The sequence below is a fragment of the Sitophilus oryzae genome, unplaced genomic scaffold, assembly GCF_002938485.1.
Source record: "Sitophilus oryzae breed Bouriz unplaced genomic scaffold, Soryzae_2.0 scaffold_1060_pilon_pilon, whole genome shotgun sequence".
Classification (NCBI taxonomy): domain Eukaryota; kingdom Metazoa; phylum Arthropoda; class Insecta; order Coleoptera; family Curculionidae; genus Sitophilus; species Sitophilus oryzae.
The window spans coordinates 1,246,402-1,272,743 of NW_022145683.1; the positions used below are offsets into that span (position 1 = coordinate 1,246,402).

Genomic DNA, 26,342 nt, shown 5'->3' on the forward strand with positions numbered 1-26,342 from the left:
CTTGATTGTTCACTTTTACGGGTTTATTGGCCAGGTTATAATTCAAAACGGAACACTTTCACGGATTCAGCGTTAACAATCACCCACAGAAACGTTGTTTTAATCAACTCACACGAAATACTGATGTTTCAAACACTTTTGTTCACGTTAACGCGACAAAACTACAACATTTTGATTTTGGCGAGGTGAAAATGAATACGTAACAAGTGGAAAAGAGTACGAGATCTGTGCTTGACGGTGGCTGGTCGTGGATTGCTGCGGATTCCGCGCCAAGGCCAAACGCAAGTAGAACCGTGCGGTGTTGTCGGATTTTATCAGATAAGAGTCGGTAGGGAGTAGACGCAAACCGAAAAAATGCGGTTTTGTTTCCGGAGTTATTTTAAACAAGCTAAAATAGTTGCGACAGATATTGTTTCTGATAATATGGTTTAATTTTTATTTCTTTTGTCTGGGGTGAGGGGGTGGGGGGAGGTAATAAATAAGTCGTTGAATAGAAAAAAAATTGTATGTGCACTATGTGCGCATATTTGAAGTGAAACCCGCCTGTCTGTCTGTTCGTCTGTTAGTCTGTCTATACCTCTGTCCATCTGAGGAGTCCATTCGGGTCCCTCTATCCACCTGCCAAGTTTGGTTCCTGATGATTTCGTCCATTTAGAGGTATCGGTTCGAAACGTCGACGGCGTCATCCTGTAGCCCGTCCCCAATTATGCCGAACTCGACTGATGACCTCATGAAGATGTGAACAAAACGTTGTATCCAAATTTAAGAAGTGGGGCCGTGTGCACCGTCATAGCCAAATTCGGTAGTGATCGACGATATCAACTTTTGACGTTTCTGACGTCAAAACTAACTGTCACAGTGACACCTGTCGTACACCACAGATAAGTGAGTAGGATAGATTGGATGCTCCCTTACTAAAACCGAAACCTCTATTTTGCGCCATCTGTTGGCTTGAAAGTATACTACCCTGGATGCTTTCGGCGGGATTTTTTATTTTTTATTTAGCTTTTAGTTAATAAATTAGTAAGACCGGTTTGATAACCACCAGTAAACTTGACCAGAGTCCATCAGTCCACCAGTAAACTTGACCAACCTGCCATGCTGAGGTGAACCAAAAAGTATAAGACCGGACATTACCTTTTTTCTTTTAAACACCAATACAGGTAAAAAAAACAAACATCCATTAGATTTACTTGGTAAATTTTTATGGGAAGAAGTGTGCAAAATAATTCCTGTTAAGGGGTGTCTTGAAAAAGTTTTAGCGGCACTTTAACCTTTAAAGTATGTTTAAAAAACACAAATAAATAATCAAAAATTAATAATAATTTTTAATCAAACTACACAATAAAACCCCCCATTCACATACACTAGATATATTATAAAGATTCGACAAATAAAGAAACAATTTATAAAGCTAAAAAGTACTGACTAACTAGCGATTTATATACTCGCCGACTGCCGACTGTACCAACAAATTAATGGTACCGTTACAACTAAAAAATTAACACATAGGAACACTAATATCGGCTTATAACGCCGCTGCTTTCCGGCACAACAGAAGAAATTTACCAAAACAGAAAACACACGGCTCAGCTGGGACTTGGCTTCTTTCTTTGAATTTCGAGATAACAAAATAGGTTGACAGACACTATTACAGAGCACTATTGGCATAAACTAGCGATACTAACGCCTCAGACGGCCTGAAAGCCAAAAACAGTGTTTCAAAAGGCCAATAAGAGTGCGCATAGCCTGTCGTACACGGTCAAGTTGGCCTTGTTCCATTCGACATACCAAATTTCATTTAAATCCGGCGATTTTTTGATTTGATTCACATTGATGATAGAGTTTCATAGTATTGGAACGTCGTCAAAATATCATGAAAAGATTCGAGCCACATCTATATTCCGAACTTCAGCCCCTAGCTCACATAGGGCCCGAGTTACGACGCTCCAAAATCCCATTAAATCGGACGATTTTTTCGGCATTGATGATGGGTTTTCGTAGTGCACGTTTCAGCCACCTAGCTCATATAGGGCCAGAGTTACAACGCTATTAATCGAAAATTACTACCACTAATTTTGACGTTCTGAATCCTTAGATTGAAATTAGAAGACCAATAATCTAATAACTAATTTATTCTAAAAATTTCGAGGTTCTAAATGAAACTAGAGTTTACATTCATTTACAATGTCTAAAAATGATACTATACATAATTAAAATTAATAGAATAACCTAACAAAAACTTGCGATAATCAGTCGTATCCATAGAGAAAGCTAATTAGCTTATAAAACAATAAACTTTTGATTTCTAACCACAATATTGCTCTTAACGGATGATAATCAAAGGTCAAAAGAAAGTAAAAGTAAAGATTTCAAGTTAACGTCTCCTTTTTGCTGCCAGGGCTAATCTGAACGCGGAATCCGAACCTCGGTCCTCGACCATATCATGGCCAATCTCATCCGGCCTCGAACCGGCGGGAATGAGCAGTGTGTATCAATAGATTTTACACTTTTGCCTTTACTGGACAACAGCACGATACAGAGTTTCAAATCGGTCACCCGTCCATCCACTAGTATCGCCTTACGTCGCTTAACTTCGGTGTTCTAATGGGAACCGGTGTTTTGATGTAGCTGGGCCGTTGCCCTAAAGATCAGAAAAGAGCATTAAGCTTCATTAAGAACCTCAAAATTAGTGAAATAAATTAGTAGTTTCAATTAGCGCAGAAGTTTGTTCCTTTAATTTCAATGTAAGCATTCAAAATGTCAAAATTAGTGATAGTAATTTTTAATTAGTAGAAAAAGTTAACAAACTTCTAACTTTTCCACTAATTATACTTCAAAATTTGCGAGAAATTCATCATTTTAGTCTTTGATTTTCATCCGTCAAGAGAAATTGTGAAAAGTTGATCGTTTTATAAAAGTTTTATAAGCTAAATATTAGTTTTTCTCTATGGATACAACTGATTACCGCAAACCTTGCTAGGATATTCTATTAATTTTAATTGTTTTTTTAGACATTGTAAATGATCGTTAAGTAAAAAGTGTAATTGAAACCACTAATTTATTCCACTAATTGCGAGGTTCTGATAAAGCTTCACTAGTAAATTTTGAAGTATAATTAGTAGAAAAAGTTAAGTTTTTAACTTTTTCTATTAGTTGAAAATAACTAACTATTTTTGGCGTTCTGATTGCCTACATTGAATTTAGAGAAACAAACTTCTACGCTAATTCACACCACTAATTTATTCCGCTAAATTCGAGGTTTTGAATGTAGCAAAAAAAAAAAATAAAATGCGTTCCGATCTTTTAGGAAAAATTAAGTAGTACGGCAACGTGGCGCGATATCCCCGCATGGTGAGTCGAGATGAGTGAAGTTGCGCAGACGTGTGGCGACGTTGCCGATGGCACACATTACGCTTTATCGGTGTATTAATTGTAATGCACTTCTCAATTCTCAAAGCAGGTATGCATGCGGTACGTAGATTGCGAGATCTGAGAGAATTCCGATATTTACTTGTTAGACATAATCGAAGTTACCGCTTAAGGTCCATCTACATCAGTCACTTTTAAACATCTTGGTAGAGTTTCCATATATGTCCGGATTTTCCCGGACGTGGGTTTAAGGTGTCTGGGGTGTGTGATTTAAGAGTTAAGTGTGTTTCATTTTAAAAAGTATGCTCTAAACCGATATCTGCGACATTTGACAAAATAATTTGCGTTTTTATTATGATTAAATAAAAATGTCATTTAAAAGTGGGACAAAATAAAATGAACGAATCACGAATAGTTTTTGCGTAAAAGCGGTAAATACGCGTATGGCGCTTATGCAAAAACTCTTTTTGACAAGTTCAGGATTATTGAAAACGGTTTATTTCGTTAAGGTTATGTTTATTTTTAGCCTCGCTCCATTGTGTCAGCTGCCTGCGGTTCTACGACTTACTGATACATGAGTAAATCTGTTAAATACTCGTGTTTGTATTAAATTTGAAGTAATAAAACATTTACATTACAACTTTATTAATAAATACGTTACTACTGGTGATGTCAGCGAATCTGAATAATCTTGAGTAGTTAGTTTGATACTTAAGTAGGTTTGTAGGTGTACGTTAATAAAGATAATAAAATCATAAAAACATCATTATCAGTTGTAGTTTTAGTAAAATTCTGAGTAAAATTACCGTATCTCGTGTCGTGTTTAGATAATCCAACTGAAATAAATTAAATTTTAATAGATAAGTGACGTTATACATTTTGTTTATATTTTTCAATATAAAATTCAAACAATGTAGAAAAGAATTATGAGGACTGCGCTACAGCTCGAAGACTATGGCCAGTGGTAGATAGCAAAAAGACAAATCTACTAGAGCACAAAAAGAACCTAGTAGGCATAATTGTAGGTGTCATCACTGGAAACTGTCCCACGGGGGTAAACCTCGTGAGATGGAGATTTCCAACGACGACTACTGCAGTGAATGCGGGGAGAAAGAAGAAACCATAGAATACCTGCTGTGTTACTGTCCGGCACTGGAAACTGGAATACCGACCGTTTAAAACTTTAGGGCAAGGTTTTTTGGAGGGACTAGAGGAAGCAGCAGAAGCCAACATCAGCGACATCGGGAACTTTGCAAAGAGTTGGAAATGCTTTAACGCAAAGAAACAATGAGATGAAAGTTTGATACAACAATACAAGGGTATCGCAATGGGCCCAAGGCCTCCGAGTGAGGGATCAAACATGATCCCAAAATCCAGCAATCTAACGTAACCTAGAAAAGAATTATTGTTCAAAGATCACCAAAGAATCTAACCGTATATTTTGGGTGATATGGCTGTGTCAAAACCACACCTTGGTAAAAAAAGATTTTATCATCTAATGTTATTCGTGGCTTTTCATTAAACATAACTCAGTTTTTTCAAATGGAACGAGGGTGGCTCATTAGCTGAATTGAAAAAAGCATTTTTTTGACGAATAATTTAGTACCACATACTTGGTACCGTACCTTGGTCGTAATACGAGTCAAATTGTCTTTATGAACCGCATATTCCAATTTCAAATAAACCATATGCGAAAATGTCAAAAGATGACATATGTCATTCTATTCAGAATGTGATTTTCAAGTGAATAAAGCAAAAAATACCGAGGGTGCTATTTAAAAATCAAAACTGGTAGTCATTTCCGGTGAAACAAGACATGACCGAAAACAATTGAATACGCCAATCAATCCTAATTTATGTCATATACTAACGTACCAAATCTCGCTTTTTTATCTAAAAAAAAATAAAAAAGTTATAGGGGTGAGCCACTTTTGAGAAACACCCGGTCTAGCATTTTTCTATTTATATCAATTTATATCAGGTTTCTAAATCTTGGGTACCTTCTTTTTGTATACCTAGTAAAATTTGTTTTGCTTTATCTCGTATCAAACGGCGAACAAGACAAGATCAATAATCGATCAGATAAGCAGGAATCTGTTCATCAGCCTCTCGTTTTTTGTTTCCGCTGGCATCCGCTTCCTGCTATGTAATCTATGCGATGCATCAATCGAGATCAGTGGAAATACCGCATCTCTATGGCGCTTTCGTCATTTCTGCTACTTCCTATATCATCGACCAGTTACGAGAAACCTTTCCCTGGACTCGTGTTAATCAATCAAATCAGTACAGAGTTAATTTAGCGTGATATTAAATTGGTACAGTTCAGTGAGAAATGGTTGAAACGGCATAACGTCAGTTACACAGTGCAGAGACATGGTGCAAAATTGTTTGTTGGTTGCTGGGAAAGCAAAAAACAATTTTTTTTCAAAAAAGTACTAATTTTTGCGACGCGATTGGCAATAAAAAAAAAGTTATTTTAACGCCTAGTTATAAAAGTGAAGCACTTTTTTTAAGCAAAAAAGTACAAAAATGTATTATGATATTGACAGTTAGTGTCGAATTCAAACAGTGTATTCCCGATATACATATATTACGAACAAGGTATTACTTTTAAGTCTTTTTATATTATTTGCAAAGTTTAAAATGATTTAAAAAAGTTCTATTCGGAGTAAAATGGCTTTCTGTGCCTCGTCTGTAATGTCAAACGTCTAATTTGACGTTTGATACAGCCTCACAAGAAAAAGTATCATTTTTACTCCTAATAGAACAATATACCGGGTCTCAAAAGCGGTTCACCACTATAACTTCTTTATTTGTTCAGATAAAAAACGAGATTTGGTATGTTAATAAGTATATGATATAAATCAGGATTGATTGACGTATTCAATTGTTTTCGGTCACTTCCTGTTTCACCGGAAATGACTACAATTTTTTATTTTTAAATGGCACCCTCGCCTCGGTATTTTTTTATATTATTCCATAGAAAATGACACTCTAAATAGAATGACATATCATATCCCAACTTTTGACATATTAGCATATGGTTTGGTTTTGTAATTGTAACATGTGGTTCATACGACAATTTAGCTCGAAATACCGAGTGTGTGGTACCACTGAACTTGTATGCGCAAGTAACAATGGTTTAAGAATGGCTAAATTAGAGTGAATTTCAAGAAGCAGAAGCAGCACTCTTGAGACCATGCACTAGTTTCCATGAACTGAATTAGAATAAATATTTCCTATTGTCTAGGTATATTATCTCGTTTAAAAAGTCTTACTGAAAAAATTATTTGAAACAACTAAAAAATACCAATAGATTAATATTGATAAAAAAGTTAAAATCGCTAATAAACAATATTTTTCTGCATAGTAATCACTGAATTTTTTTGGCTAATAATCTTGTAATATACACATGATAAAAGAGGAGAGGTACGACCTTGAGAAGCTGTAGTCGAATCTCCGTTACGTTGGGTACGCCAAGGCCTTGAATACAATGTCAGAAATTTACCTGTTATAGCTGAAGATTCAACTAATAATCTCTTTATTATTGTATAGATTTGTTTTAATTCCGTGTTTTTATTGTCGAATCAAGTAGACGATTCTAACTAACAAACTGTAGCCTGAGACAAATAATATGAATAAGATATACAGATGTGATACTTATGTACGAAAAAGAGACTTTTTTATTATAAACTTTTTGAGAAAATGGCATTATTCATAAAAGTTTTTGCTCGTTCTAAAATCCTTAATCCCGTTTATAATTTTCCACATTTCCATACCGTTTTAGAGAAAATTAATAAAATATGAAAATATAGTTAAATTTTAGTTGTTTATATTGTGTATTATAAATAACGCGAATATATGGGACAACTAATGCACATCTCGGGATCTTTACTACCAGAAATCAACCGAAGAAGTAAGTTAGCATCAGGGTGCAAAGATTTAAATCAACTTGATCTAAATCAACTGATTTTTTTATTTTAATCATGGATTTATCAAAAAAATAAACTTGTTTAAAAACTTATGATAAATCAAAAGATAACTGTAAAATTTATAAAAACTTTTCCTATAAAGCTATAAAAACGTATTCCTCAAATAAGTACAAAGTTACACTTGCTGTACGTTTAAATACTTTAATAGATCGAAAAATAATTGTAAAAGATATAACATATAACACATATCCCTAATATCTATTCATCTATTAAAATGTTGGACCGATTTTTGAAGTTATTTCGTGTGAATCCATTACACTAATAAAAGGCAGAGATTTATTTTGAAATTGTGAAATGCCAGAAATCCGGTATTTGAATACATTTCATTCGCAAACTCTAGTGCAGGACTAGTTTCTTTTGATGTCGGGTTATATTTTTATTCCCGAGGACTAATCAATGTCAAAAGATAAGCTGGAGTCAAAGCTGTTTTATACCTTTATTGAAACAGCTGAATGTTGGTCAATGTTGGTCCGCCTTTCCTAATTTATCTTCTATATAGTTCATTCCAAATTTCTACCGACATTTTGTTCTGCAATAAGTACTTTGCGCTTTGAACATTAGATGGTACTAATTTTATTCTCGACTTATAAGACAATCATGACTACATATTTAAAAAAAGTCCCTTTCATCTAAGCGGCCGATTTTTTTTGCGGAAATAGGGGCATCGACAAAGTTTACTGAATAAAATGTATGGGTGATCGATGTGGAAAAACGACAACGCGCCAACAAGTACTCAATGGAAGAAACTCAATCATCCTCCTCCTCCTTCCTATTACTCTATAAGAGTATGGTGACATTATGATATTCCATTTATTGTGTCTCTCCATGTTGTTCTGTCTTGCGCAGCAGTACTGGCCTCGTGCAGACTGTGACCTATTATCGTCTTCATTTGGTCTACCCAACGGTTTGGAGATCTCCCTCTAGGACGTTTCCCGTTTACTTTCCCCTCCACAATTAGTTTTTATAGGCCATTGGTGTTCCGGGATATGTGGCCAAAGTATCTTAAGTATGATTGATTTCGACAGTCTGGATTCGATATTCAGTTGTTCGAGTATTAAAATGTTTGTACGGTGAGCTGTGTACGGTATTCGCAGCATCCGTCTATAACACCACATTTCAAAAGCATCGATTTTACGTTTCATTGCCAACTTCAATGTCCAGGTCTCTGATGCGTAAGTGGCAATGTGGAAAAAATCAATGGAAGAAACTCAATCATACTCAAATCTAAAATGCCACTTTATCTAGAGGAACGGAAAGTTATGTTAGGTTAGATTGCTGGGGTTTGGGATCATATTTGATTCCTCACTCGGAGGCCTTGGGCCCATTGCGATACCCCTGTATTGTTTTACCAAACCTTCCTCTCATTCTTTATTTTCGTTAAAGCACTTCCAGCTCTTTGCGAAGTTCCCGATATCGCTGATGTTGGCTTCTGCTGCTTCCTCTAGTCCCTCCATAAAACCTTGCTCTAAAGTTTTAAAGCGTCGGTATTCCAGTGCCGGACGCATATTCGGAATTCGCCGACACATTAGCCGCTCGGGTTAGTTCCGGTGCTGCGTAAAGTACCGACGTATTAGCCTAATACGTCGGTAATGGCTTCTTCTTCCCCTCCGCATTCTCTGCAGTAGTCGTCGTCGGAAACTTTCCATCTTACGAGGTTTACCCCCGTGGGACACTTTCCAGTGACGACACCTACAATTATGCGTACTAGGTCCTTTTTGTGTTCTAGTAGTTGTTTTGTCTTTCTGCTATCTACAGTGGTAGATCAGCCACAGTCTTCGAGTTGTAGCGCAGTCCTCACGGTGTTGCCACGTCTCTTGCTGCTTGGCTTTGATGGCAGTTCCTACAGCCTCCTTCAGTGTGTTGATCGTCACAAGTGGTGAGTCATCTGCCACGGCCTCTCCCCTGGCCACGTCTTTGGCGAGTCTGTCTGCTTCCCCTGATTGCCCACCACACTGATGTGGCCTGGCACCCAGCAGAGTAGCCCCGCCCCGATGCAGCCAGGACAGTGCTTCTCGGCATTTCATCACAGTTTTCGATCTCACTGATTGCATGGTGATGTTTCCTAAAGCGGCCAAGCTGTCAGAGTATATCACTATATCCCCTATTGGTCTATCAGCAATTTTCTCTCGTATACAACTAGCCGCTTCCTTTATGGCGTAAACCTCTGCTTGTAGTACATTACAGCCATCCGATAGCCTCCAAGATCGTCGGATGTCTAGTTTCTCTGAGAAGATGCCTATACCTGTGCCCCCTGAATTTGCGGAAGCATCTGTGTAGACTGCTATCTCTTGAGTGTTCATTACTCGGTTGCTTTCCCATTCTTCTCTTGTCGGGATGCGAATCCTTATCTTTTCTTCAAAATCATGTTTGGTGAGCATATAGTCCGTTTTCTGGTCTAGCAGATGTGGACTCGTTTTCACCATGATTTTCCCTATCACTGGCAATATCATCGAGTGACCGTAGTTGGTCTGGTTCCACAGATTGGATTCCTTTAATCTTAGGGCACCCTTAGCGACCAGATCCATCACGAACTAGTTGATTGATTGAAAGTCCAGAATTGCTTCCAGCGCAACTCGCGCTGTGTTGTTCCCTGCCCCAGTTGTACCTAGAGCTGCTAATCGCTGTACTTTGGTGAGGCTTTTTCTATTAGTCTCTTTAAATACCGCTTCCCACCATACTACTGCTCCATAAGTGATGATTGGTCTAACTATAGCAGTGTACATACAGTGTATAATGTACCTACGGCTGCAGACCCCAGCCCTTTCCAAATAGTTTTTACATGCATAGAGAATGCATTTATTCCCTTTAGAGGAACGGAAACATTCGACCAATGTGTACTACCGGTCATGACTTATGCATGCGAAACCTGGACACTTAAAACGAATATTATAACGAAACTGCAGGTCGCACAACGCTCAATGGAACGACACATGCTGGGAATAACCAAAAAAGACTGTAAAAGAATAGAGTGGATACGAGAAAAGACCGAAGAGGTAATAGATGTCATCCACAGAATCAAATCCCTTAAGCGGCAACGAGCAATATGAGCAGGATACCTGGCAAGAAGGACAGGCAACAGATGAACCACAAAAATTACAGCATCGTACCCACGAGGAATTAAGAGACCTAAAAGAAACCCAAACCTAAGATGGGACCATGCTATTAAGAAATTTACAGGAATAACTTGGACTCCCATAGCCAACAATAGATAACAATGGGCCGAACTACAAAGAGAGTTAAGTTAATAATATAAGCTGAGAACATATGCGATAAATAAACTGGCGAAACGTCAAACTTATGTAAATAGTTTTAGTTAAACTAGTGAACCACAAAAACAAAACGAAAATACTGTAAATTGTAATAAAGGTACGAAAAAAAAAGAAATCATTAAAAAATGAATTAAATACAATAGAAGAAAAAGAATAAAAAAGCGTTACTAAATCGAGCAGGATTTTGAAATACACATACAGAATTTTCACCGCTGGGCTCTAACTTTTCGTTTTCCCTTTTGCTTTCCTCCGAGCCTCGGAAAAAAGGTTTTAACGTGTTTTCCAGCATTTTCTATCGGTTTTCCCTCAAAAAATTCTCGTTCTACTTTAATTGACGCTTTGCGGAATAAAATAGAATTTTATCTGACACTTGAGGGTTTTTTGAGTGAGTTAATGAGTAATAAATCAAATAAATGTTATCTGTGGCTCCAAAAGTATCTGTTAAAACCAATAATTGCTTTTAAAATGTACTTTTGGAGCCACAGATAGTTTTTTAATTATTAATAAATTACCAACCTTGGTATGAAGACAGTAAGTATATAAATTATTAATATAACTCTTTAATTAAAGTTTAGAACAGCCTAGTTGGATTCTTTGGAATTAGTGATCGAGGTTTCCTCTGTGCTCTTTCCCCTATGGAATTGCAGGCTGGACCAAAAAAAGTATTTTTTTTTATTGTGAGGGTGTCCGTACGAAGGGGTAGGAAATGAAAAATAATATTATATAAATATACAGGGTGGTCCGAACTGTATTCCGGAAACTTTGGCCAGCATATTCTGCAAATAAAATAAGTAAAAAAGTTCGTATGTCCTAAAATGGTTAGTTTCGGAACTACAGGGTGTAAAAGTTTCATTTTTATTTCGATTGTTTCTAATTAATTTTTGAAGTAACGTAAATATTTGGATGAAAATTGGTGTCTGGGAGTTTTTTGATATGAGAAATTTGATTTTGATGTCAATATGACTCCTATTTGTAGGAGGCGCCACCTACATGTGTTTTAACTGTTTTGAAGGGTAATAACTTTTCCTCCGTACCTGTATAAAACTGAGTGACGAAATATAGATTTCCGTGATTTTTTACGTAAAAAATGTCTCTTAGCAAAAATCGCTACGAGCAACCGTTCTCAAGATATTTTATTATTGACAAAAAAGTAAGCATGTTGGGTAGGTAATTATGAGGTATTTATTTGAGTGAAATAATAAATTTGGGAACTTATTATTTTTTTATTTTTCTTCGAAAAAAATGATGATAAAACAGTATCTGTTGAACTTTTGACACAAAACATTTCAAATTTATGATTTCAGTGTAATAACTATTTAGTGAACGTGTTTAATTTATGTCAATGATTACAGGTATTGATAATTTCGATTCCAAATATCTCGAGAACCATTACTGATAGCGATTTTTTTCAAGATACCTTTTTTACTTAAAAAACGTCGTAACTGTATATTTTTTTACCCACTAGTTTTATACATATACGGACAAAAAGTTAAATAAAAATTACTCTTCAACCCAGTTAAAAAAATATAGGTGGCGCCCCCTACAAGTAGGAGTCATATTGACATCGAACTCAAATTTCTCATGTCAAAAAACTTCCAGACACCAATTTTCATCCAAATATTGACGTTACTTATTTACGAAATTATTTGGAAAAAATCGAAATAAAAATGAAACTTCTACACCCTGTATCTAGGAAACTAAGTATTTTAGGACATACATTTTTATATAAACTTTTTTACTTATTTTTATCTGCAGAATACGCTGCCGAAGTTTCCGGAATACAGTTCGGACCACCGTGTATATAGAATTAATATATATTTGAGCGTTATATATATTACTCAAATACGTTTAAATAAAATATACGACGGCTTTCCCATAAGAGCAACGAGAGGATTTACGTCCCAGTATTGAAGGAGGACAGAAAATCGAGTCGAATGGTTTCAAGACATAGGTTCATCCTTGTTTAGTCAAACCTCCTACAACACAAGGATAGACTTATGTAGGAAATGCATTGAAATTCTATAGCCATCTTTCAATATCGGGACAGGAATTTAAGTGGTACCCTCCGTATACTTTATTTTAAACGTATTAGATATTACCTAATAACAAAAAAAAAAGCGCCACAAAATATTCTTGACCATGTTTAAAATGAACTACTCCTCTGCGAGTCGTATTATTTCGGTTATTTTTCTTTTAATAAATGAACTTAATCATTCCGTTTATTTCCGAAAGCCTTAAACTTGTCGAAAGCTATTTAAAACATTTCCAGAGCTTCGGTATTTAAAACTAGGAACTTTCTAAATCGGATTGAAAACTTTCGGGCGGAATCGCGTCTAGATCGAACTAGACTATAGACAATGACAGGGAACTAGAACAGCGCTGAAGAAAAGTTTTTAAGATACTTTACACGACCTTGAATCTTGAATTAACGACTAAACTTCTCCAACAGTTATTGAGAACTATTCGAAGAGCAAACAAGCTTTAAAGAAAGTGTGAAATTTAATGTTCAATTTATTCAAGCATCGTTTTTATTACCAATAACAAAAGTTGACTGATGGAAGGGGAACTTTGTTTCTTAGCTTCAATCTATTAAGGTGTTCATTGAGGAGACAATGTCCTGTTAAAAACCCCGTGACAATCCGATGATTGTTCTTACGTAAATCAAGGAAAATCCTTGATTTGAATGATACACACTAGTGATGGGCATTACGATTCTTTTTAGTGAATCGAATCACACGATTCAATTTCTCATATTGAATCGACTCCTACAATTCAATATGTACACAATTGCACATGCACAATTTACGTTTGATAAAAACAAGAATCGTAACTGGCACTATCCGTGATAATTTCATCGGAATATTATATTACTGGCCACGATCCAATTGAACGAACCGTATTGTATGTAATGAATTAAACCTCACGATTCTTTGAACGACCGAGTCACATTATGATCCGATTCCATTCTCACGATTCTTTTTCACGGCTCATCGTTCAAATCTTATGGATCCGTGCTGGCCACGATTCAATTGAACAAATCGTATTGTATGTAATGAATTAACTCTCACGATTCTTTGAACGACCGAGTTACATTATGATCCGATTCTATTCTCACGATTCTATTTCACGGCTCTTCGTTCAAATCTTATGGATCCGTGCTGCGGTGCTGGCCACGATTCAATTGAACGAATCGTATTGTATGTAATGAATTAACTCTCACGATTCTTTGAACGACCGAGTTACATTATGATCCGATTCAATTCTCACGATTCTTTTTCACGGCTCATCGTTCAAATCTTATGGATCCGTGCTGCCGTGTTGGCCACGATTCAATTGAACGAATCGTATTGTATGTAATGAATTAACTCTCACAATTCTTTGAACGACCGAGTTGCATTATGATCCAATTCAATTTTACGAATCTTTTTAACGGCTCATCGTTCACAGTTTATGGGTCTGTGCTGGCACGATTCAACTAAACGAACCGTATCGGAAGCAATGAATTAATTCGCGCGACTCTTTGTGATCCGATTCAATAATTCTTACAGCTCTTTATTACAACTCGTTCGTTCAAATACAACAAAACAATAATACAACACCGTCCTGGCCACGATTCAATTGAACGAACCGTATTCTAAATGGTGAATCGAATCTCACGATTCATTTTTAATACTCGTTCAAATGAACGACTCGTTCAATCTTTGCCCACTTCTAATACACACTATTTTATATCTACCTACCCTTTTGGTAAATAAGTACCTCAATAATGGCGAATTCTGAAAAGATCTTTAATACAAGGGAACCTCGCGGGATCGGATGTCGAAAATATTTGAAATTTCTGACCTGGAATAATTTAAAATGTTACCTAAATATTAACGACCTAAGTTAAACGACTGACTTCAGGGAAATACCTCACATATTTAATCGCATTGTTTATTCAGTTTAGTTCACAGATAAATTTGTAAACACAGTTGTATATAATCCTAAATAAATATGTATAGTAACCTGGTTTTTTATTATAAATTTAAATTAAGTTACACTTAAATAAAGTTTAAGTTTGTAGAGAACTTCTTAACTCTTAAAAATCAAAATTTGTACTTCTGTGCCATTTTTTTCTTCAAATACTAACTGGTGAAAGGTTATGTTTTTATTTTTGTTGTTAATTTCACAAATCAGCAGAACGTTGATATCTAAAAGTTATACAGGGTGAGTCTTAAATAAGTGCAAATATTTTCAGGACTGGTATATATCTCGATAAAAGAAACATATTTTCACTTTACCATTTTTCAAATAAGTTCAAAATAATCGAGTTACCTATTTAAGTTTGAAAATTTAAAAAAAATGATTTTTTTTTGGAAAAATTTTGAGAGCCACCGGCTTTTTTTTCTGTATTTGCATCCCTTTGAGTGCCGTAACCATAGACTAAAACTGTAACTATGGTAATATCATAGTATAAGGAAACTAGTAGCTTTCTTCTTTCTTCTTCTTTCTCAGCCTGGTTCCATCCAGTGTTGGATATAGGCCTCTTCTAGGTTTTTCCATGCTTCGCGATCTCTAGCCAATCTTATCCATTGTCTTCCCGCCACTGCCCTGACGTCATCGACCCATCTCTTTTTTGGTCGGCCCACACTTCTTGTTGTTCCCCTAGGTCTCCATAGGATTACTTTTTGGGGCCATCGGTCTGGATCTGTCTTGCCACATGTCCTATCCATTGCCACTTCAGACTTGCCACTCTTTTAACGACATCTATTAATTTTGTTTTTTGACGTATGTGGGTATTCCGTATTTTTTCCCTAATGGTGACTCCCAACATGATTCTTTCCATGGCTCTTTGTGCTACTCGTAGTTGTTCTGCTATTTTTCGAGTAATTGCCATAGTCTCTAAGCCATACGTAAGCACAGGTAGAATGCAGTTGTCGTAAGCCTTTTTCTTTAGGTTCATGGGCACCTTTTTATCCTTGAAAATATCGCTCATATTTCCAAATGCTACCCATGCCAAATGGATCCTGCGTTTGATCTCCGTATTTTGGGTTTCCTTGCCCAGCTTGATTTTATGACCTAAATATATATAATGGTCTACGTTTTCAATAATAACGTTGTCCACGGTAATGTTATGGATATTGTTGCTCATTATCTTGGTCTTCTTCAAGTTCATTTTAAGGCCAATTTTCTGGGATTGGTCATTTAGCTCATTTAGCATGGTGTTTAGTTCTTGAATGTCGGTGCTCAGCAAGACAATATCGTCTGCGAACCTCAGATGGCTAAGGTGTACCCCATCGATGTTTAGACCTCTATTTTCCCATTCTAATTTCTTGAAGACATTTTCCAGTGCCAGTAAATAACTTGGGAGAGATGGTATCTCCTTGTCTCACGCCCTTGCCGAGTAGTATTTTTTCTTTAGCTTTACTCCTTGTATCCTTTGTTCTTTTTCTGCCACTTTATATGACCTTGTTCTCGCGTCCCGTGATCACTGACGTAGCTGGATAGTCGTGGTCTATAACTAGGCAAAGTATATTCGTGGCACTCGCCATAGTTTCACAGAGATGTATTTAGGAAAATATGAGTATTACTGATCATCGAGTAAAAATTTGCTTGAAAACAGAATGTTTTCACATTTCGTGTAAGTAACAATTCTTCTGTATCTCAAAATCTTCTGATAGAAAGAAATGCGGAAAAAATATATAATGACATATTTTTATATTATTATCTACCTATTTCAAAGATTTTCTACAACTTTTTTTTTTAATTTAGAACAAGTTTAATTTTAACATTAATGTGTTTGTTTTGTAGTAATACCTATTGGTTAGATGATTTTCATTGGATAATTAATACATTGAACAACACATTGTACTAAATAATAAAATAACATATTTAAACTTCAATAATAGCTAATAAACATTACAGAAATTTCAAAATAGAAAAGAAGCAAGAACAATGAGAAATAGCATCACTACTTTCTCACGTAATAAAATAATATTTTTTTAGTTATTGTTACCGAGTTCCGAAGGTACCGAAAGAACCGGGAATTAATAATTTCCAATCCCGGTTCTTTGATATCTCGACAGATTGTAAAAACTGGCAGAAAATATTTGGGAGAGTGCAACTACTCTTTTCCTACTACTATGGTAATATGTATCAGATATTAAGAAATTATATCGTGGGAAAATTTGCGCTGAACAGGCAATTCTAAAAAGTTTTCGAAAAACATACAGGGAAATTTAAAAGAAAATGCACGATTTTCAACATCTTTTTTTTGCGAAAAAAAACTCATAAGCGTTCCTGGCGTCAAAATATACCACCCCTGAAAATATTTGCACTTATTTAAGACTCTGTATTTCCGCGTTTGCTATATTTTATTTTATTTTTTGAAACAAGAATTGTATTTTACTTACTGACTAAATATGAATGTTAACGTTGTTCTGGCTATTTTAATAAAGCTCTTTTTATTAAGTATTTCTTTAGACTGAATTTCTCATTCTGATAGTGGATTCGGGGATTATAGATTCTAATCTCGGGATTTCAAAACGAAATCCCGATCCCGAATTTTGGACACCCTACTCGCAACGTCCAGAAGACTGAGAAGACCAGAAGCACACAATTTACGCCAAGAAATACGTAAAATACTTGTAACAATGTTAACAAAGCAAACGTTCCAAGGCCTGCATATGTAAAGAAGACAACTGTGATGTTATATTCTTCATTATACTAAAATAAAATATATTTTTATTATATTATATTGTTGCGTATCAAATGAAAGGATGTCTAGTTAAATACCTGCTAATATGCATACGATCAATTTTCGATCAATAAGATTCTTCTTGATGTTTAAACCTTGAAATCGATCATATACAGTGATTAATGTGCCATTGATGAAGACCTTTTAATAGAATTTAAGTTAAATATATCTACTTCATTTATAATCGACCTTAATAACGATGACGATGAATACAGGCTTTCAAGAGAAGGGAAAAATATAAAATTGGAAAAAAAAAGATGAGTAAATCAGTTAAAATGTTGGAAAATTACCGCAAACGAACTGCCAACTGAGAGATAAATTTCTAAAAGGCTCTTAATTAAATGAGTTTAAATATTAAACCAGGTTGAAATGGATGAAATTCTCACGGGATTCAAAATATACAAATTACTAAATATTTAGGTCATTTTTTATCAGAGGAGTTTCTAACATACGGGGAAGTGATTTAATAATAAACATCTGAGGTAAAAAAATTGCTGATTGTATTTAAAATATGTCTATTCATTTTACACATCTGTGGCCACAGGTTTTGTGGTTACTTAGGAAAAATAAATTTTAAATATGAATGAAAAAAAGGTGTTAATTCTTAAAAAAAATACAAAAACTCTTTATCCACGTTGCCTGTATGTGTGTGTGTATTTGTATGCTAGATCTTCGTTATAAATGGCAAAAAAATACGAAATGCCAAGTTGAGTGAATGATATTCACCAATAACAACCCAAATAATAAGCTGACCATGCTGATTCGAGTTTATGTTTATTATTAATTTTTACCTTGGATAATTACCGTCACCTTGTGTCGATGCGACGTTGCCAATAGTTCAGGTGGTCTCAGACACTATAGGAGGATGTTCTGTTTAATATAGACCTGGATTTTTTATTTCACTTTTTGAAGCTTATGATCCCCACATGCAATAACATACAGGGTGGTCCGAAGTGTATTCCGGAAATTTTGCCAGTATATTCTGCAGGTAAAAATAAGTAAAAAAGTTCGTATAAATGTACGTTCTAAAATGCTTACTTTCGGAGATACAGTGTGTAGAAATTTCATTTTTATTTCGATTTTTTCCAAATAATTTCTGGAGTAATGTCAATATTTAGATGAAAATTGGTGTCTGGGAGTTTTTTAACATGAGAAATTTAATTTTGATGGCAATATGACTCCTACATGTAGAGGGCGCCACCTACATATTTTTCACTAGTTTGAAGAGTAATAACTTTTCGTCTGTACCTGTATAAAACTTCTAAGTGAAAAAATATACGTTTCCGTGATTTTTTACGTAAAGAATGTTTCTTGGTAAAAATCGCTACGAGTAACCGTTCTCAAGATATTTAGAATGGAAATAGTCAATACATGTCATTATTGACAAAAAATAAACATGTTGAGAGTAGATAGTTATTTGACTGAAATGATAAATTTGGAAACTTTTAATTTTTTCAAATTAATCATAAATTTTTCTTCAAAAAATGATGATAAAACAGTTTCCGTTGAAATTCCGACACAAAACCATTTCAAATTTATGATTTCAGTCTAATAACTATTTAGTCAACATGTTTAATTTATGTCAATGATGACAGGTATTGATAATTTCGATTCTCGAAATATCTCGAGAACCATTACTCGTAGCGATTTTTACCAATAAAGTTACCAATAGACCTTTTTTAGGTAGGAAATGTAAAATGTCCTAAATGTATATTTTTTTACTCAGTAGTTTAATACAGGTACAGACGAAAAGTATATTACTCTTCAAAACAGTTAAAAATATGTCGGTGGTGCCCTCTATAAGCAGGAGTCACATCAAAATCAAATTTCTGATATCAAAAAACTCCCAAACACCAATTTTCATCCAAATATTGGCGTTATTTCAGAAATTATTTAGAACAAATCGAAATAAAAATGAAACTTCTACACCCTGTATCTCCGAAACTAAGCATTTTATAAGACATACATTTATACGAACTTTTTACTTATTTCTATCTGCAGAATATGCTGCTAAAATATCCGGTTAGGTTAGGTTATCACTTACCCAAAAAATGTTGCCTCTTATTCACATTGCCTCTTATGAGAATATTCTTCATTATACTGTCAACATCTCTGTCTACTGAATGGAAAAATAAATTATTACAATCTTCTTAAGACCAACTGGCAGTAAGCGCCATTGGTCCACACCGTCTTTGACACCGTTTCTTTTTCGATCGTTTCTGTGCATTTTATCACTCTGAGCGGAGGCTCCCGCGTTGCCTTTTCTTTGGAAACTATTTCACGTCAAGTAGTGCCGGCCGGCGCGCTGCTTTGTTCCGCCTTTAAAATGCCATGTGAACGGTCCCTTAGGGCCTCCCGCGTGCTAAGGGGTCGTTCACACTACATGTTTTAACTTGGTAAATCTATGATAAATTAGACATGTTCAATTAATACGCGCTATGCTGAAATATATTTAAATATGAATTAATTAAGAAATTCCAAAAGCTATAAAATTAAGATATTTAATTGTTCTGGTAAGTATTTATGAAATTAGAAAAAAAAATATATAAACACTAAAATTAAGATTCTTTATTCTAAAAGTTATATAAACTGACATCTAACTTGACATTCACACATTAAGAGCGTTTTAACAATGTCCATGTGAAAGGTTGGTGCTTATGTGTTAATTTCTATTGTTTTGTTGTAATTACTTATATTAATATTAAATGAGCTAAGTATTTTTATTAATTCTTCACCGCATGAGAAATTATGACATTCAAAAATGTAAAGTTATTTATTTTTTATTAACTTATTCTAACTTATATTAAAGATATTAAATTTATACATAAATTTAAAAAGCAAAATGTACTTTAAGTTGACTTTAAGCCATACTCACTATTCGATGTTGGACAATACCGGGTGCATCTCAAAAGTGGTAGATTTGGTATGTTAGTATATGACATAAATTAGGATTGATTGACGTATTCAATTGTTTTTGGTCACTTCCTGTTTTACCGGAAATATCTACAACTTTTAATTTTTAAATGGCACCCTCGGTATTTTTTTACTTTATTTGATAGAAAATGACATTCTGAATAGAATGACATATGTCAACTGTTGACATTCTCGCTTAATAAAAAATCGTACTTTAAAATTCAATCTAGAGTGCCATGGCTATGTTAAAAACACTCATTCTTGATCAAGGAGCCTTGGAAAAATAAATTTGATCGTCTAGTGTTTTTAGTGTCTTGTCCAGGCCAGTTAGAAAATGCTCAAATCGTATTTTTAATCGTATCTCAGTTTTTTCAAATGGAACGAGGGTGACTTATTAGCAAAAACTGACATATGATATGTCATTCTATTCAGAATGTTATTTTCTATCGAATTAAGTAAAAAAATACCGAGGGTGCCATTTAAAAATCAAAAGTTGTAGTCATTTCCGGTGAAACAGGAAGTGACCGAATACAATTGAATAATTCCAATTTATTATTACAATACTAATTTATGTCATATACTAACATACCAAATTTCGTTTTTTTAACTGTATAAATAAAAAAGTTATAGGGGTGAGCCATTTTTGAGACGCACCCGGTATAGTCGTATTGAAAATATGTAGTATTTTTTACATTGAGAAATGTGTCGATTTCACAAATGAAAGTCATAATTTGTACTTTTCAAGAAGATAAAAAAAGATTTCGGAGGAGTTTGGCAACAAAAAAAAAATATTAAAAAAATAAGGATTGATGGTAGAAGACTGAAAAATTAGGGTTGTATGTATTTTTTTAATGCCACATATAAAAAAATAAAAATGTTATCGAAAAAATTTTAAAAAAATGGGGTGGACCACTTTTTTTTATAAATTGTACGCGAAATACCCGACCAATTATCGTTTATGCGCGTGCAGAACTGCGAAATTAAGGAACAACAAACGGCAACGTCGGGTATGCGAGTTGACTAGTGGCACGTAGAAGCTAGTCAACAAACTGTGTCACGAGAATTTTCTATAACAGATATATTGCCAAATATTTCAATCATTGTTGATCGCACTGTATTAATTCACACAATCTAGATGCTTTCAAGTGTTCATTTCAAAAAAAAATTGCAGTAATTCGTTTCTTGTTTAATGTATCGTTTAAAAACGAGAGAGAACTCCACGTAAACTGCAAAATAAACCGAAAAAAAGCAAAAAGCATCGCTTTCGGGCTTCTAAAATGTAAATTTTCGTCGAAAAATACGAAACGGTTCACAATGAAAAGAACGAGACACTGGCGCATCAGTCAATGCCCCGGCTTATGTCATAAATATGAAAAAGGGAACGGTAAAAACAGCGAACGATTTGATAAAACTTCTGCTAAACTTTCTCGAGTGACATTTTACGTCTTATGTCAACCCCAAGCTCAATATAAAATGCCTTTAACCGAGATAAAAAGGAATTTATAAACATAATTTTCGTTTAAGACTATACTAAGGCCTGGCAAAGGTTAGTCTTGGGTCGAGATTTCCGTATGTAAGAAGAGTACAATGCGTTTATAATGTACTGAAGAAAGAGAGGACAGTAAACACGTTGTCAAACGTATGAAATAAACCGAGAAACTGTGCACATCGCTAAGAGACGTGGAAGGGGATATAGCAGATTTGTCGCAGTTGACCGGTCGACCCAATCAATAATCAATACCTCTGTCAGTACTTAAAGTTCTAGGGAAAGGTGTACGTTCAGCTTCACGACTTAATTACGTCTCGTGATACTTGATTTGTTTATTTATTAACGAGTCGTTGTAATTTTCCCTATAGTTTGAATTTTTTTAAGTGCAAGCTAGAAACACTTGCATTTTTGGTAAAAATAAGTGGAATTGAGTGGGTGTTCGATAGTGGTTGCGCTATTAGAACTCTGAATTCAAAAATCGATATCTCGAAATCTATTAGAAATATCAGATTGTAGTTTTTTCAAGAACTTTGTTAAAATTTCTGCTGTATTTTCTATGTAGACAGTATGTGAAAATCTTTGTCAATAAAAAAATTACACGATTGCGGAAAATTGCTATGCTCTAAAAGTAAATGGATGGATTGTTTACAATTTTTGAATGGAAAAAACAACCTTATCGAATTTTTCTTATGTAAACATATTGTAAAATATCCGATCTTGAAAATAAAAATAAGTTTCAATATCTAAAGTGGTTCTTGAGTTATGGCCTGTTATGTGTTAAAAAGTTGAGTTTTTAAATTATCGCGATTACTGACGTTTTCTCATTATAGAAAAAATGACACCCTAACGATATCCTTATAATTCCATTTCAGATGCTCAGAAACATGTCTAATGAATTTATCTAGTTATCTCTTGAAAAAAAAGTCTTAAAAATAAGCGGTTTGCGATCATGATTTTACTTTACTTGATAGGGAAGGCGTATCGGCAACGCCGCAACAGCACACCGTCGCGCGTCGCGTCGGTCGGTCGCATTTCTCTCACTCCGACTTAATAAGATCCCTATGCGATTTACTTCCACACATGTAAATGCCGACTCAAAAGTAACAGTTGCCAGCACGGTATATCCGTTTCTGTTTTGCCCAAAATCTAAATAAATAACATAAAGTCGGGTTAGTTACACCATCTATAACTAAAGAACCGTTGGACGGATTTTAATATTATCTGATATGTTCGATTCAAAAAAAAATTACACAGAAAATTATTTTTTAAATAAATATGGTTTGAAACTGGTCATCTTCCGCAAGTAACAGTTCACGTTACGCACTCTTAAGAGTCCATTTCAGTAGTCCGAAAAAGTAGCAAAATAAGCGTACGGCATTTGACGTTTAATATAAAACTGGCTAGGTATGAAGAAGAAAATTAAAGATACTATATCCGTATTGTAGCACATTTTTAGACTTCTTTATTTTTAAGATTTTATTGGTCAAACATTCACAAAATATTCCTTATGTTTGGGTTAAATTTTCTCGAAAATAAAGACATAATTTAAAATTCCATTAGAATACGGAAATAGATTGAAGTTTTGTGATTACAGTGATATATAATTTATATGGTTTTGTAACGAATTGCTCGCGATTTTACGGCAAATGCTGAAGCTTTGCTAACCTTAATCAAGCCTTAATCAAAGCACGTATGTTTCGAATTTTGGCTGTGGCATAACACGACAGGATCGGGCTAAGCCTTAGGCAGATTTCTGAAATATAATATATATTTTCTTTGGCCACACACCCGCTTTACGCGACCCCTGAGAGCGACCCTATATAACAGTATAGCGTAATAGACTCTTATAAGCTATTTCCATAACTTGGAATGGGTGTCCTCCAACGGTCTAAGACACTCGAAAAAGTTCCTCAGAACTTACGACCGAGAAAAAACAAAGGTTTTCCTTGACTTAAGTAAAAACAATCTTCGGATTGTCACGGAGTCTCTAACAGGACACTGTCTCCTCAACGAACACCTCAGTAGGCTGAAGCTGAGAAACAACGGCGAATGCAGATTCTGTGGGGAAAATGGGGAAACACCAGAACACCTTATCACTGAGTGCGCCGAGACGACGACCATTCGTGCCATGAACTTTGGCACGGCTGATGTCGAGGATAGAGAGCTGACCCCTGTGGAGCCGTCTCAGATACTGGCTTTTGTTAAAGCCCTGAGACTGTGTGATGAGTTATAACTCGTTATAACTCAAGAAAGGGGAACACACAATAGATCTGTAAGATCGCGGTGATTAACTCCCTCCTATAAACATTCTACATTCTACAACTTCACTGTTCAATAATCCGAAGATAAGTATTTGCCAGGTGTTATAAAAGCGATTATTTCCTAAAACTAAAATTACCGACATAAAATAGAAATGCTAAAATTGAAGGCAGCATAATTATCAATAAATACTTTTTAATAGCCGTTTTATTTACGTAGATTGTATTGTGAAGGTCAGTCCTGTTTACAATTGTTTACATATCACATAAATAATACATAAACGTTTCTCAATTGATGATAAGTAAGGTTTAAAGGATGAAACGTTAGATTTGTTTACTCCAATATATTGGATGGTAAACGTAATGGTGGTTTTCTAATGTACAAACTGGTAGACAGAAAAGATACTCTAATAAATAACACAACACAGGAAATGGTATGATATATACATTTGGGACAAAACTAATATACAGCGCAGTATCTCTAATACTAGAAATCAACAGAAAAATTAAGTTAGCATGGAGTACAAGAAAGAAACTCAATCATATTCAAATCCAGAATGTCACTTTATCTAAAGAAGAAAACATTCGATCAAAGTGTGCTACCAGTCATGACCTAATGGTTGCGAAGCCCGGAAACTTAAAAGTGACAACATAAGGAAACTGCAGATCACACAACGCTCGATGGAGCGAAATATACTGGGAATATCACAGAAAGATCGTAAAAGACTAGAGTGGATACGACAAAAAGCTCAGGTAATAGATGTCATCAACAGAATCAAAACTCTCAAGTGGCAATGGGCAGAACACCTGGCAAGAAGCGCAGATAATTAACAGATGGACCACAAAAATGGCAGCATGGTACTCACGCACGGCGAATTAAGAGACCTAGAAGAAGACCAAATCTATAATGGGAATATGATATTAGGAAATTAGCAGGGATAACTTGGGCCCGCATATAGCCAACAAGAGACAACAATAAATATGTGAGGAAGGCTACACCATAATTGGAAATGGTTGAATAAGCGGGAAATGATGATGATGATACCTAATCGTACATTTTTAATATAGTAAATTATTTTACAAACTTATGCTTAGTATTTCATCATTGTTTACCGCTAACGTTTTCGAGTGTAGAATCGTACGGTCTTGCTAGTCCATTGATCGCGTTTGCACGAACGCCTCTGACCTAGAAACTTAAATGCGCGCGTCCCTGATACTAAACACACCACAAGACAAACACGCTTGCGACATTGTGCCATTAGCATGCGGATTTCATCTGAATGGTCGCCATATCGTCGGTACCGCTGCGGTTGTTCTCATTTTCATCAGTTTATAATCGATAAAACAAAGTCCTTAGTGTATTTACTTATGTGTGAAATGACAGTTCAGGATATATATTGTATAGGTAATTACTGGGAACACTTCCCGCACTGCTAAATCACTTCAAGAATAATGTTTAGTCCTCTATAAAAAGAACAAAACTATAAACGCCTGCAAAGGGTAAAAAAGCAATGATAAATGTGTCTTTTACCTATTCTGGGTACCAGCTCACCAAGAGATAGATGATCATGAAAAAGCAAACGATCTAGCTAGAAAAGGAGTGAACACCCCACTCACTGAACCAAAACCGGTCTGCTTCACAAGTGGAAACCAACTTAAAGCGGAACTCAAGAACCTTGAAGAGTCCATCCGTAACCTGGAATGGAAATCTTCCAATGGTCTAAGACAGTGTTTTCTTAACCTGTGGTCCGCGGACCCCTGGGGGTCCGCGATTATGTGTATGAGGGTCTTATCTATGAACATTTGAATTAATAACTAAATGTCAGCAAGTCGAAGACAAAATGACCAAACACCTCCGCGGTTTGAGGTCATCGTTTCGGGAATATTTTTCAGGACCCGATAGAAACTGGAGAGCAGACCCTTTCAACGCAGATGTTTCAAATATCAACGGCTTGACAACGGTACAGGAAAATCGATTAATAAGTATCATGTGATTCAGCTTTAAAACATAATTTCAAAGAAACTTCTTTCTCAAATTTTTGGGTGAATTTAAAAAAAGTTTATTAAGAAATACCAGAAGAAGCACTGAAACATTTACTGATTTTCTCATCCACATACCTCTGTGAAAAGGTATTCTCTACTCTTGTATACATCAAAAACAAATACAGGAACAGATTACAATTGGAACCGGATTTGAGATTACAACTAAGTAAAAACATCAACCCGAATATTACTAATTTAGTTGTAAGAAAGCAGCACCACAGTATTTTTAATGTTTATAAAAATGTATTTTTTTGTACTAAAATAATTTGT

General features: G+C 35.0%; 1 protein-coding gene across 1 annotated transcript in view; it reads right to left on the bottom strand.

Moving 5' to 3' along the window:
- LOC115877640 overlaps positions 1–26,342 on the bottom strand; it is a 105,283-nt gene that overhangs the window by 64,655 nt on the left and 14,286 nt on the right. The gene's annotated exons all lie outside the window — the stretch shown is intronic.